Source organism: Salvelinus fontinalis, chromosome 8, assembly GCF_029448725.1.
Source record: "Salvelinus fontinalis isolate EN_2023a chromosome 8, ASM2944872v1, whole genome shotgun sequence".
NCBI classification, from domain to species: domain Eukaryota; kingdom Metazoa; phylum Chordata; class Actinopteri; order Salmoniformes; family Salmonidae; genus Salvelinus; species Salvelinus fontinalis.
Window position 1 is genome coordinate 32,890,828 of NC_074672.1, and position 10,958 is coordinate 32,901,785.

The window sequence follows — 10,958 nt, forward strand, 5'->3', positions numbered from 1 at the left end:
TTCCCCGGGTACTGTGTTTAACCCGAAGTATGTTTAATTGTTAAACATTTGCATTATTGTGACTGTTGTCGCACTTTTCACTTTTGCCATTTGGCTGGAGGTTTTTGACGCAGTTGCATCGGTCTGTTGTTCCTTCTGCCAAATAAAGTGTGCGCCTGATCACAACTCTCTGCTCTCCTGCACCTGACTTCTATACCAGTAGCGCACAACCTGACATTTCCTTGTTGCAGCAGGTCACAAATTGAACTGCTGGGATTGCACACTGTGGTATTTTGCCTAACAGATATGGGAGTTTGTTAAAATGTAATTTGTGTTAAAATTCTTGGTGGGTTTGTGTAATGGAAGGGAAATATGTGTCTCTTATATGGTCATACATTTGGCAGGTTTTTTGGAAGATGGGGGCGAGCGGGGTGCCAGGACAGAGAAGAGCTTGGACTGGGCTGTGCGTAGGTAAGCACCATGGTCTTGTAGTGGATGCAATCTTCAACTGGAAGCCAGTGGAGTGTGCGGAGGAGCAGGGTGACATGAGAGAACTTGTGAAGGTTGAAAACCAGGTGGGCTGCAGCGTTCTGGATATGTTGCAGGGGTTTGTTGGCACAAGTTGGGAGCCCAGACAACAGCGAGTTGCAATAGTCCAGACGGGAGATGACAAGTGCCTGGATTAAGACCTGCGCTGCTTCCTGTGTGAGGTAGGGTCGTACTCTACAGATGTTGTAGAGCATGAACCTGCAGGAGCGAGTCACTGCTTTGATGTTTACAGAGAACAACAGGTTGTTGTCCAGGGTCATGCCAAGGTTCTTTGGACTTTGTGAGAGAGACACCGTGGAGTTGTCAACCGTCATGGAGAGGTCTTCGAGCGGGCAGGTCTTCCCTTGGGAGCTGAGATATCTGCCAGGCATGCAGAGATGCGTGTCACCACCTAGGTGTCAGAAGAGGGGAAGGAAAAAAGTAGTTGAGTGTCATTTGTATAGCAATATTAGGAGAGACCATGTGAGGATATGACGGAGCCGAGTGACTTGGTGTATAGAGAGTAGAGGGCCTAGAACCCGAGCCCTGGGGTACACCAGTAGTCAGAGTATGTGGTGCAGACACAGATCCTCTCCACATCACCTGGTAGGAGCAGCCTGCCAGGTAGGATGTAATCCAAGAGTGCATAGCCTGAGACAACCAGCCCTGAGAGGGTGGAGAGGAGGATCTGATGGTTCACGATGTCAAAGACAGTGGATAGATCTAGGAGAACGATAACAGAGGAGAGAGAGTCAGCTCTGGCAGTACGGAGAGCCTCTGTGACACAGAGAAGAACAGTCTCGGTTGAGTGACCCGTCTTGAAACCTGACTGGTTAGGGTCAAGAAGATTGTTCTGAGAGCGATAACAAGAAAGTTCATCAGAGAAAGAAAAGAAAGAAAGAAGGGATACAGGTCTGTAGTTTTTGATGTCAGATGAGTCGAGTGTTGGTTTCTTGAGGAAGGGAGCAACTCTGGCCTTTTTGAGGTCAGAGGGGACACAGCCAGTGGTCAGGGATGAGTTGATGAGGGAAGCAAGGAATGAGAGAAGGTCTCCAGAGATGGTCTGGAGAAGGGAGGAGGGGATGAGGTCAAGCGGGCAGGTTGTCGGGCGGCCAGACCTCACTAGTCGCAGGATGTCATCTGGAGAGAGAGGGGAGAAAGAGGTCAAGGCGTAGGGTTGTTCTGTGTGAGCGAGACCAGTGGACTCAATAAACTGAGTTGAATGACTAGCGGATGTCGTCAACCTTTTTTTCAAAGTGGTTGACGAAGTCGTCCGCAGAGAGGGAGGAGGGAAGGGGGTGGAGGATTATGGAGGGAGGAGAAGGTGAAAAAGAGTTTCCTAATGTTAGAGGTAGAAGCTTGAAATTTAGAGTGGTTGAAAGTGGCTTTAGCAGCAGATACAGAGGAAGAGAAGGTAGAGAGGAGGGAGTGAAAGGATGAAAGGTCTTCCAGAAGTTTAGTTTTCCTCCATTTTGGCTCAGCTGCACGCAGCTCTGTTCTGTAAGCTCGCAATGAGTCCCTCAGCCAATGAGCAGGAGGGAGGGCCAAGCCGGCCGAGAGGAAAGGGGACAGTGCGAGTCATAGGATGTGGAAAGGGAGGACAGTAGTGTAGAAAGAGGCAGAATCAGGAGACAGATGATAGGATTTTTTTTTTACTAGGTAAGTCAGTTATTAAGAACAAATTCTTATCTACAATGACTTCCTACACCGGCCAAACCCAGACGATGCTGGGCTAATTGTGCGCCGCACTATGGGACTCCCAATCACTGATGGTTGTGATACAGCCTGGATTCGAAACAGGGTGTCTGTAGTGTCGCCTCCAGCACTGAGATGCAGTGGCTTCGACCGCTGCGCCACTTAGGAGCCCACCTACTGCCAACAGAACGAAACAAATAAGAAAAATAGAAATGCAAGGCTTTATCGTTTTTTTACAGAAATGTTTGGTGATCAACTAGGAATGCCGTGGCTTTAGGTGGTTATGGAATTCAATGTCTCTTTTCAAGACTTTTATAATTAGTAATTATAATTTTATAACCGGCGTTATGAGGGGACGCGTCTTGCACGGAAGCCCGAAAAGCCCGTGAGTAACACCCAAAAATGTCTTGGGGGGGGCTAAGAGGTAGTGGGCCAAGGGCAGGTAGGAGACCTGCGCCCACTTCTCAGGCTAACCGTGGAGAGCGGGAGTACGGGCAGACACCATGTTACGCAGTAGAGCGCAGGGTGTCTCCTGTACGTGTGCATAGCCCGGTGCGGGTTATTCCACCTCCCCGCACTGGTAGGGCTAGATTGGGCATTGAGCCAGGTGTCATGAGGCCGGCTCAACGTGTCTGGTCTCCAGTGCGTCTCCTCGGGCCGGCATACATGGCACCTGCCTTACGCATGGTTTCCCCGGTTCGCCTACATAGCCCGGTGCGGGTTATTCCACCTCCCCGCACTGGTCGGGCGACCGGGAGCATTCAACCAGGTAAGGTTGGGCAGGCTCAATGCTCAAGAGAGCCAGTAAGCCTGCACGGTCCGGTATTTCCGGCGCCACCTCCCCGCCCCAGCCTAGTACCTACAGTGCCTACACTACGCACTAGGCTACCAGTGCGTTTCCAGAGCCCTGTTCCTCCTCCACGCACTCTCCCTGTAGTGCGTGTATCCAGTTCGGTGCCTCCAGTTCCGGCACCACGCACTAAGCCACCTGTGCGTCTCCAGAGCCCTGTACACACTGTTTCTTCTCCCCGTACTAATCCTGATGTGCTTGCCCTCAGCCCGGTGCCACCAGTGCCGGTACCACGCACCAGGTATAGAGTACGCTTTGAGAGTCCAGTGTGCCCTGTCCCTGCTCCCCGCACTAGCATGAAGGTGCGTGTCCTTAGCCCGGTGCCTCCAGTTCCGGCACCACGCACCAGGTCTACAGTGCGCCTTATCCGGCCAGAGCCATCCGTCTCCCCAGCGCCATCTGAGCCATCCGTCTCCCCAGCGCCATCTGAGCCATCCGTCTCCCCAGCGCCATCTGAGCCATCCGTCTCCCCAGCGCCATCTGAGCCATCCGTCTCCCCAGCGCCATCTGAGCCATCCGTCTCCCCAGCGCCGTCTGAGCCATCCGTCTGCAATGAGCCTGCAAAGCCGCCCGTCTGCCATGAGCCTACAGAGCCGCCCGCCAGACAGGAGCCGCTAGAGCCGCCCGCCAGACAGGAGCCGCTAGAGCCGTCCGTCAGACAGGATCCGCCAGAGCCGCCAGCCAGACAGGATCCGCCAGAGCCGCCAACCAGACAGGATCCGCCAGAGCCGCCAAACAGACAGGATCTGCCAGAGCCGCCAGCCAGACAGGATCTGCCAGAGCCGCCAGCGAGCCATGAGCGGCCAGAGCCGTCAGCGAGCCATGAGCGGCCAGAGCCGTCAGCGAGCCATGAGCGTCCAGAGCCGTCAGAGAGCCATGAGCGTCCAGAGCCGTCAGAGAGCCATGAGCGTCCAGAGCCGTCAGCCTGCCATGAGCGTCCAGAGCCGTCAGCCTGCCATGAGCGTCCAGAGCCGTCAGTCAGCCATGAGCTGCCCCTCAGCCAGAAGCGGCTAGTAATCCAGAACTGCCCCTCAGTCCAGAGCTGTCTCTCTGTCCGGAGCTGCCCTTCAGTCCGGAGTTGCCCCTCTATCCTAAGCTACCTCTTTATCCTAAGCTACCTCTTTATCCAGAGCTGTCTCTCTGTCCGGAGCTGCCCTTCAGTCCGGAGTTGCCCCTCTATCCTAAGCTACCTCTTTATCCTGAGCTACCTTGTCCCGGAGCTGGACTTTATCTTGGTGTTGCCCCTTAAATTAGGTGGGGGAAATAAGAGGGTGGTCATGATAAGGGGTAAACGTAAGCTGGGATTGACTATGATGGGGTGGGGACCTCGTCCAGAGCCTGAGCCACCACCGTGGCTCTTCGGATGAAGAGGAGGAGGATTACCGTTACATGCATATGTTTTTGCTCTTGGTTCTTTGTTATATGGTTGGAGAAGTGGTTTGTCCATGCATCTTCATTGAATAACTAACTCTTCCTGTTGTTGTTTGTTCAGTGTTTTACAATTTTCCCAGAAGTGACTTGATTCTATAGATTCTTTGATCACATTGAGCTGTTTTCTGACATGCTGTTCCTTAATTTTTCTTAGTGTATTTCTGTACTGTTTTAGTGTTTCCTCATAGTAAAGGCCTATGTTTTGGTTTTCTGGGTCTCTGTGGTTTTGATTGGATAGGTTTCTCAATTCCATTCTTATGTTGCACTCTTCATCAGACCGTTTCTCAATACTGTTTCCTTAGCTTTTCTTCTAGATTTTTTTTTATTTGATATGTCAGCTAATATTTTAACAGTTTTGTTCAGACTTTCTACTGCTAAGTTTACATCTTCACTATTGCAGAGAAACATTTTGTCCAGGAAGTTGTCTAGAAGGGATTGGATTTGTGTTTGGCCAATTGTTCTTTGGTAGGTTTCTACACTATCTTCCTTCCATCTATAGCATTTTTTAATATCATGCAGTTTGTTGGGCTTTGATGCCTAATGGTTGAGTATTGCACTGTTCAAGCAAGCGGTGATTTTTATGTGGTCTGAAAGGGTTGTTAGTTGGCTGACTGAATGCTCTGCGAGACCATAAAGTATTGTACAGTACTGCTGCTAAGGGACGAGCTGTAGGTGTAACTATCGTAGGTGTCCCCTCGAAGCCTACGATTGACTATGTACAGACCCAGCATGCGACAGAGCTGCAGGAGCGTTGGCCCATTTTTGTTGGTTATGTTGTAGTTGTGTCTAGAGGGCCATATGGGGAGGGAATGCAGTCCGCTACAGTTAGGTGTTTGTCCCTCTGTGTGCTGAGAGTGTCAGGTTTTTGTCCAGTTCTGACATTTAGATCACCACAGACTAGTACATGTCACTGGGTCTGGAAATGGTTGATCTCCCCCTCTAGGATAGAGAGACTGTCTTTATTAATGTATGGGGATTCTATAGGGGGGATATAGGTAGCACACAGGAGGACATTTTTCTCTTTTGAGATTATTTCCTTATTTATTTCTAACCAGATGTAAAATGTTCCTGATTTGATGAATTTAATAGAGTGGGTTAGGTCAATCAATCAAATGTATGTATAAAGCCCTTCTTATATCAGCTGATGTCACAAGGTGCTGTACAGAAACCCTGCCTAAAACACCAAGCAGCAAGCAATGAAGGTGTAGAAGCACGGTGGCTAGGAAAACTATGAGGGGAACCAGGCTATGAGGGGTGGCCAGTCCTCTTCTGGCTGTGCTGGGTGGAGATTATAACAGAACACGGCCAAGATGTTCAAATGTTCATAGATGACCAGCAGGGTCAAATAATAATAATCACAGTGGTTGTCGAGGGTGCAACAGGTCAGCACCTCAGGAGTAAATGTCAGTTGGCTTTCATAGCCGATCATTCAGAGTATCTCTACCGCTTCTGCTGTCTTTAGAGTTGAAAACGGCACGTGTGGGACAGGTAGCACATCTGGTGAACAGGTCAGGGTTCCATAGCCGCAGGCAGAACATTTGAAACTGGAGCAGCAGCACGGCCAGGTGGTCTGGGGACAGCAAGGAGTCATCAGGCCAGGTAGTCCTGAGGCATGGTCCTAGGGCTCAGGTCCCCCGAGAGAGAAAAAGAAAGAAAGAAAGAGAGAAAGAGAGAAAGAAAGAAAGAGAGAAAGAGAGAGAGAATTAGAGAGAGCATACTTAAATTCCCACAGGACACTGGATAAGACAGGAAAAATACTCCAGATATAACAGACTGACCCTAGCCCCCCGACACATAAACTACTGCAACATAAATACTGGAGGCTGAGGTACACACCAAATCTATACCAAATAAACCCCGACTCTCTTCCCTGTTTCACTCCTGGTAGTTTGGTGGATGGGACTACCAGCTCTCTGTAACCTAGAGGGCAACCAGTGGGTCTGTCTCCTCTATCTCATGTTTCTTGTAGAATAGCAATGTCTGGGTTCCTGATCTTTAGGCCAAAGGCAGATGACCTCAGACCTCGAATATTCCAGCATGAGATAGTCAAGGTATTGTGTTTTGTAAAGTCCCGCAGATCTGGGAGAGTGTCTCATTGATCTGAGCGGAGTGTCCGTTGCTCTGTTCGCTCCGGTGTGAGGTGTTGGGGCTGTGGATGAGGGTGATGTCCTTCAGGGTCCTGGCGAAGGTGGGGACTGCTGTCTTGTAGAGGTGGACCTGGTCATAAAGGCTGTTCAAGTCCAAGGTGGAGTGGTAGGCCAGGTAGATATTAGGTTTTGAAGCACAGTCCTGGGAAGTGCTTTCTCTCTCTCTCGCTCTTTTTCTCTCTATCTATCTCTCTCTGTGTCTCTCTGTCCACTGCACTGTCATGGCCTCCACCCATTGTAATGGTGATTGATAGGGGCCCGGCACATATATTGCTAGGCAGGCCTATTTTGACAGTACTTCATTACTGGGCATGGCTAAATGTTTTAAAAGCATTGATTTGCCTGAATTACAACATGGCATCAGACCTCTTGCCTGTCTGTGGAGGTGTGTGTGTGTGTGTGTGTGTGTGTGTGTGTGTGTGTGTGTGTGTGTGTGTGTGTGTGTGTGTGTGTGTGTGTGTGTGTGTGTGTGTGTGTGTGTGTGTGTGTGTGTGTGTGTGTGTGTGTGTGTGTGTGTGTGTGTGTGGGTGTGTGCAACTATATGTTTGGGTGTGGGTGTGTATGTCTGTGCTGTACTGTGCCTGTGAGAGCCCCAAAGACAGATAGCGCCTCTACATATCATAACGTTCTCTTCTCTTCCTATCCTTTCATCCCTCCATGCACCCCCTATCATCTCTGGCCAATCGATGCGCCCCATAAAAGGTGTTTAATTCAATCAAGGGGAAAGTGAGTGCCTGTTTTTCTGGGTCCCTGTCGATAGCCATATAATCAATTAGAGTGGGCCTCTGCCTTCTCTCTCTCTCTCCCGTCTCTAGCTTTCTTTCTCTCTGTGTGTGTGTCTGTCTCTCTCCCTCTCATTCTCTCTCCTCCTATTGGGTCAGTATATAGCCTGGGATATGAGCTTTGGCTAGTGAGCTCCAGTGTATTAGCTAATCATTTCTTCTGTCCAGATAAGCCATCCTCTTATCTCTGAGAGTCATCCTCCTGTCTCCTCCTGTCTGTCTGTTATATACAGTAATATACTATACTATGCTATATTGTACTGTACTGTACTGTACTATACTATACTGTACAATACTAAGCTATACTGTACTGTACTGTACTATGCTATGATATGATATTCAAAACTATGCTATGATATGCTATACTGTACTATGCTATACTGTACTGTACTATGCTATACTATGATATACTATACTATACTGTACTATACTGTACTACACTGTACTATACTATGCTATAATGTGCTGTGCGGTACTATACTGTACTATACTGTACTATACTAGACTATACTAGACTTGCCTAGTTATATACAGGATAAATAAAATAAAATAAATCAATAATGTACTCTACTGTACTATGCTATACTATGTTATGCTATGATATACTGTACTGTACTATGCTATACTGTACTGTACTTTGCTGCACTATACTATACTGTACTATACTGTACTATGCTATACTGTACTGTACTGTAAGGTACTACACTGTACTATGCTATACTGTACTATGCTATACTATACTGCGCTATACTGCGCTATGTTATGCAATATACTATACTATGTTGTACTGTACTTTAATATACTGTACTATACTTTACTGTGATATGCTATGCTATGTAATGCTGTGCTTTAAATTACTGTACTTTACTGTACTGTACTATGCTACACTATACTTTAATATAAGGTACTATACTATACTGTACTGTACTATGCTATGCTATTATTGTCCCAAACATGATTTGGATTCTTATGAATGCTTTCTTTTCATAAGAACCCTTGTAACATAAAAAGGAGAGTCATTAACAACCCCTACTCATCTCTCTCTCTTTCTCTACTACCCCCAATTCCTCCCCAACACACACAATAAAGCACAGGTCCCTACACACTGTTTCTAACCACAGGACAATAAAGGGAATAAAGAAATTAAAGCCCAGATTCATCAAAATCACGATGGACTCCACCGCCCAGTAAATTAAACAATATTTCATAATCACCATGACAATGAGACAAGAAGCGCCACAATTTGGGCTGAGGGTTCCTCCTTAGTGAAAGTGTGTGTGGGAATGAGCGCACACACACACTTCCACACAGCAAATAATTATCAGAGCGGACATGCTCTAGAGACCCCAGACTGCCCAATCAACTGTTCAACAACAGACACCCACAAAGCCTTCATTTATCATGTCTATGTGTGTGTGTGTGTGTGTGTGTGTGTGTGTGTGTGTGTGTGTGTGTGTGTGTGTGTGTGTGTGTGTGTGTGTGTGTGTGTGTGTGTGTGTGTGTGTGTGTGTGTGCGCGCGCGCGTGCGTGCGTGCGTGCGTGTCAGGCTAATTACCAGCACCAACAACCATTCCCAGGGTGCGTCCCACTCATGACCTCTCTCCCAGACAGACACTGTGATGCTCGCTGTCCTGGGATAGGGGAGGTGGGTAATTAACCATCCATTACAACAGCAGGGGTCCGTACACACACACATACATACACACACTCACAACACGCTGTCTTGCAGGGACTGAAGGGACTGTAGGAGGGGGTGTAAGTTTAGGTGGTTGTGTTGGGTCTTGGAGTGGGGGAGGAGGTCATCGTTAATAATCTGTGTTTAACAGGGTCTGTGGGGTCATTGTTCAGCCAGGCACCAGGAAATGAGGGTGTGTATACGTGTAGGGGTGCATGGGGTTGTATTTTCATGGTATTGTACTGGACTGGATGTCCAGTGTTCAGGTTATTATTCCAATACTTATGCCCTGATTGGGACTACCAAGCATACTTATAATGTCAACTCTACTGCTATTTCGTTGAATCATCCCACTGGAAAACTGGTTGAATCAATGTTGTTTCTACGTAACTTCAACCCCCCAAAAAAATCTATGTGATGACATTGAGTCAACGTGGAAAACTGATTTGATTTGCAAAAATGAAGGGAATTTAGTATTTATTGCAACCAACTTTAACCTAAATCCTATGACATGGTACGTTTTTGTTGCTGATTTCACATTGAGTTTACATTAGTTGACAACTCAACCAAATGTAAATCAAACTAGACGTTGAAATGACGTCTGTGCCCAGTGGGATATCTCTTTAGTTGCTTTTCCATTTAACATCAGTACAAACAGAGTACCATGATGTGCTGTCACAGCACGCTTCGTTAAGTGTGTCTGATTAAGATTAAAAATAGATTACAGATAGAGGAAAATGATCCTTGTAGTGATGAAGTAATGATCTCCTTGTCATGTGTTTGTGGCAGTAGATTAGTTAGGTCTGTGATCATCTTGTCCTGTTGAAATGAAGTTGGTTGATGGTTTTTAATGATGTGGTTGTTGTTCATGTATCTATCCATACTAATATTAATTATGCTAACAATGATATTAGTCATCAATGATGAGAGAGCAAATAACAGAAGTCAGAAAAACACTACGTAAGATCACAATCCATCATATTCTTTCCAAGACATGTTAATTTCCACTCAAACTTAGTTTTAATGACATTTACAACAATAGCAACATCCTCACTCAATTTCAACATCTAATATATTTTACATCAGGGGGAATATAGAGTAGGGTGCAGGTGTGATGGAGATACACAATCTCATATCTCAAACCTTCTGGACAATTTTTTTCTCCCAATCCAACCCCTGTCCCAGCTGTTGGCTGGGGGAGACTAATCCTGTAAGTGACCCCCCCCCCCAGCCCTCCCCAAAAGCAGGGCCCTAAAGCAGTTACACCCCCTCTGCCGCTCCACCCCTTGGTCCTGGGCGTCATCATTTTCCAGCAACCATCCATCTTCAGCTAGCGATTAATTCTCCTGGTTTCCGCGAGCCGCCCATAAATCCTGGCACACTTAATTAATTTCGCGGGGTCTCCCGTAAAGCGGAGGATTGTTCTCGCAAAAGCCCATATTAATTATGCTATTTTACAGGCATCTCATTGAAGGCTGTTTCATCTTTCATAATTACATTTGCAACAACAACGAGGGCAACAAAAGGAGCCTAATTATGCGTTTGTCGGCATGCTCCCTCACAATAAGTCAACGTTAGCACATGGTCGCGTAGCGGTGGCGTTAAGACGCTACAGAGACCAGCTCAACCCGGCAGGATCCATGTACAGCTTGATTCCTACATTGTGTTATTGTTAATATTGTTGTTATTATTGTTGTTATTATTTGAGCGGTGGGGAGTTGGAAGGAGGAGGATTATAATGCAGAACATATTGGAGGGTTTGGCGGTCGGCTAGAGGAGATTATTGTCATGTTGCGACTATATCTCTCATCAATCTTCTCATGGAGATAATGGAACTTCTCAGCTAATCTCCTTCTGCTGTGCACAGTACA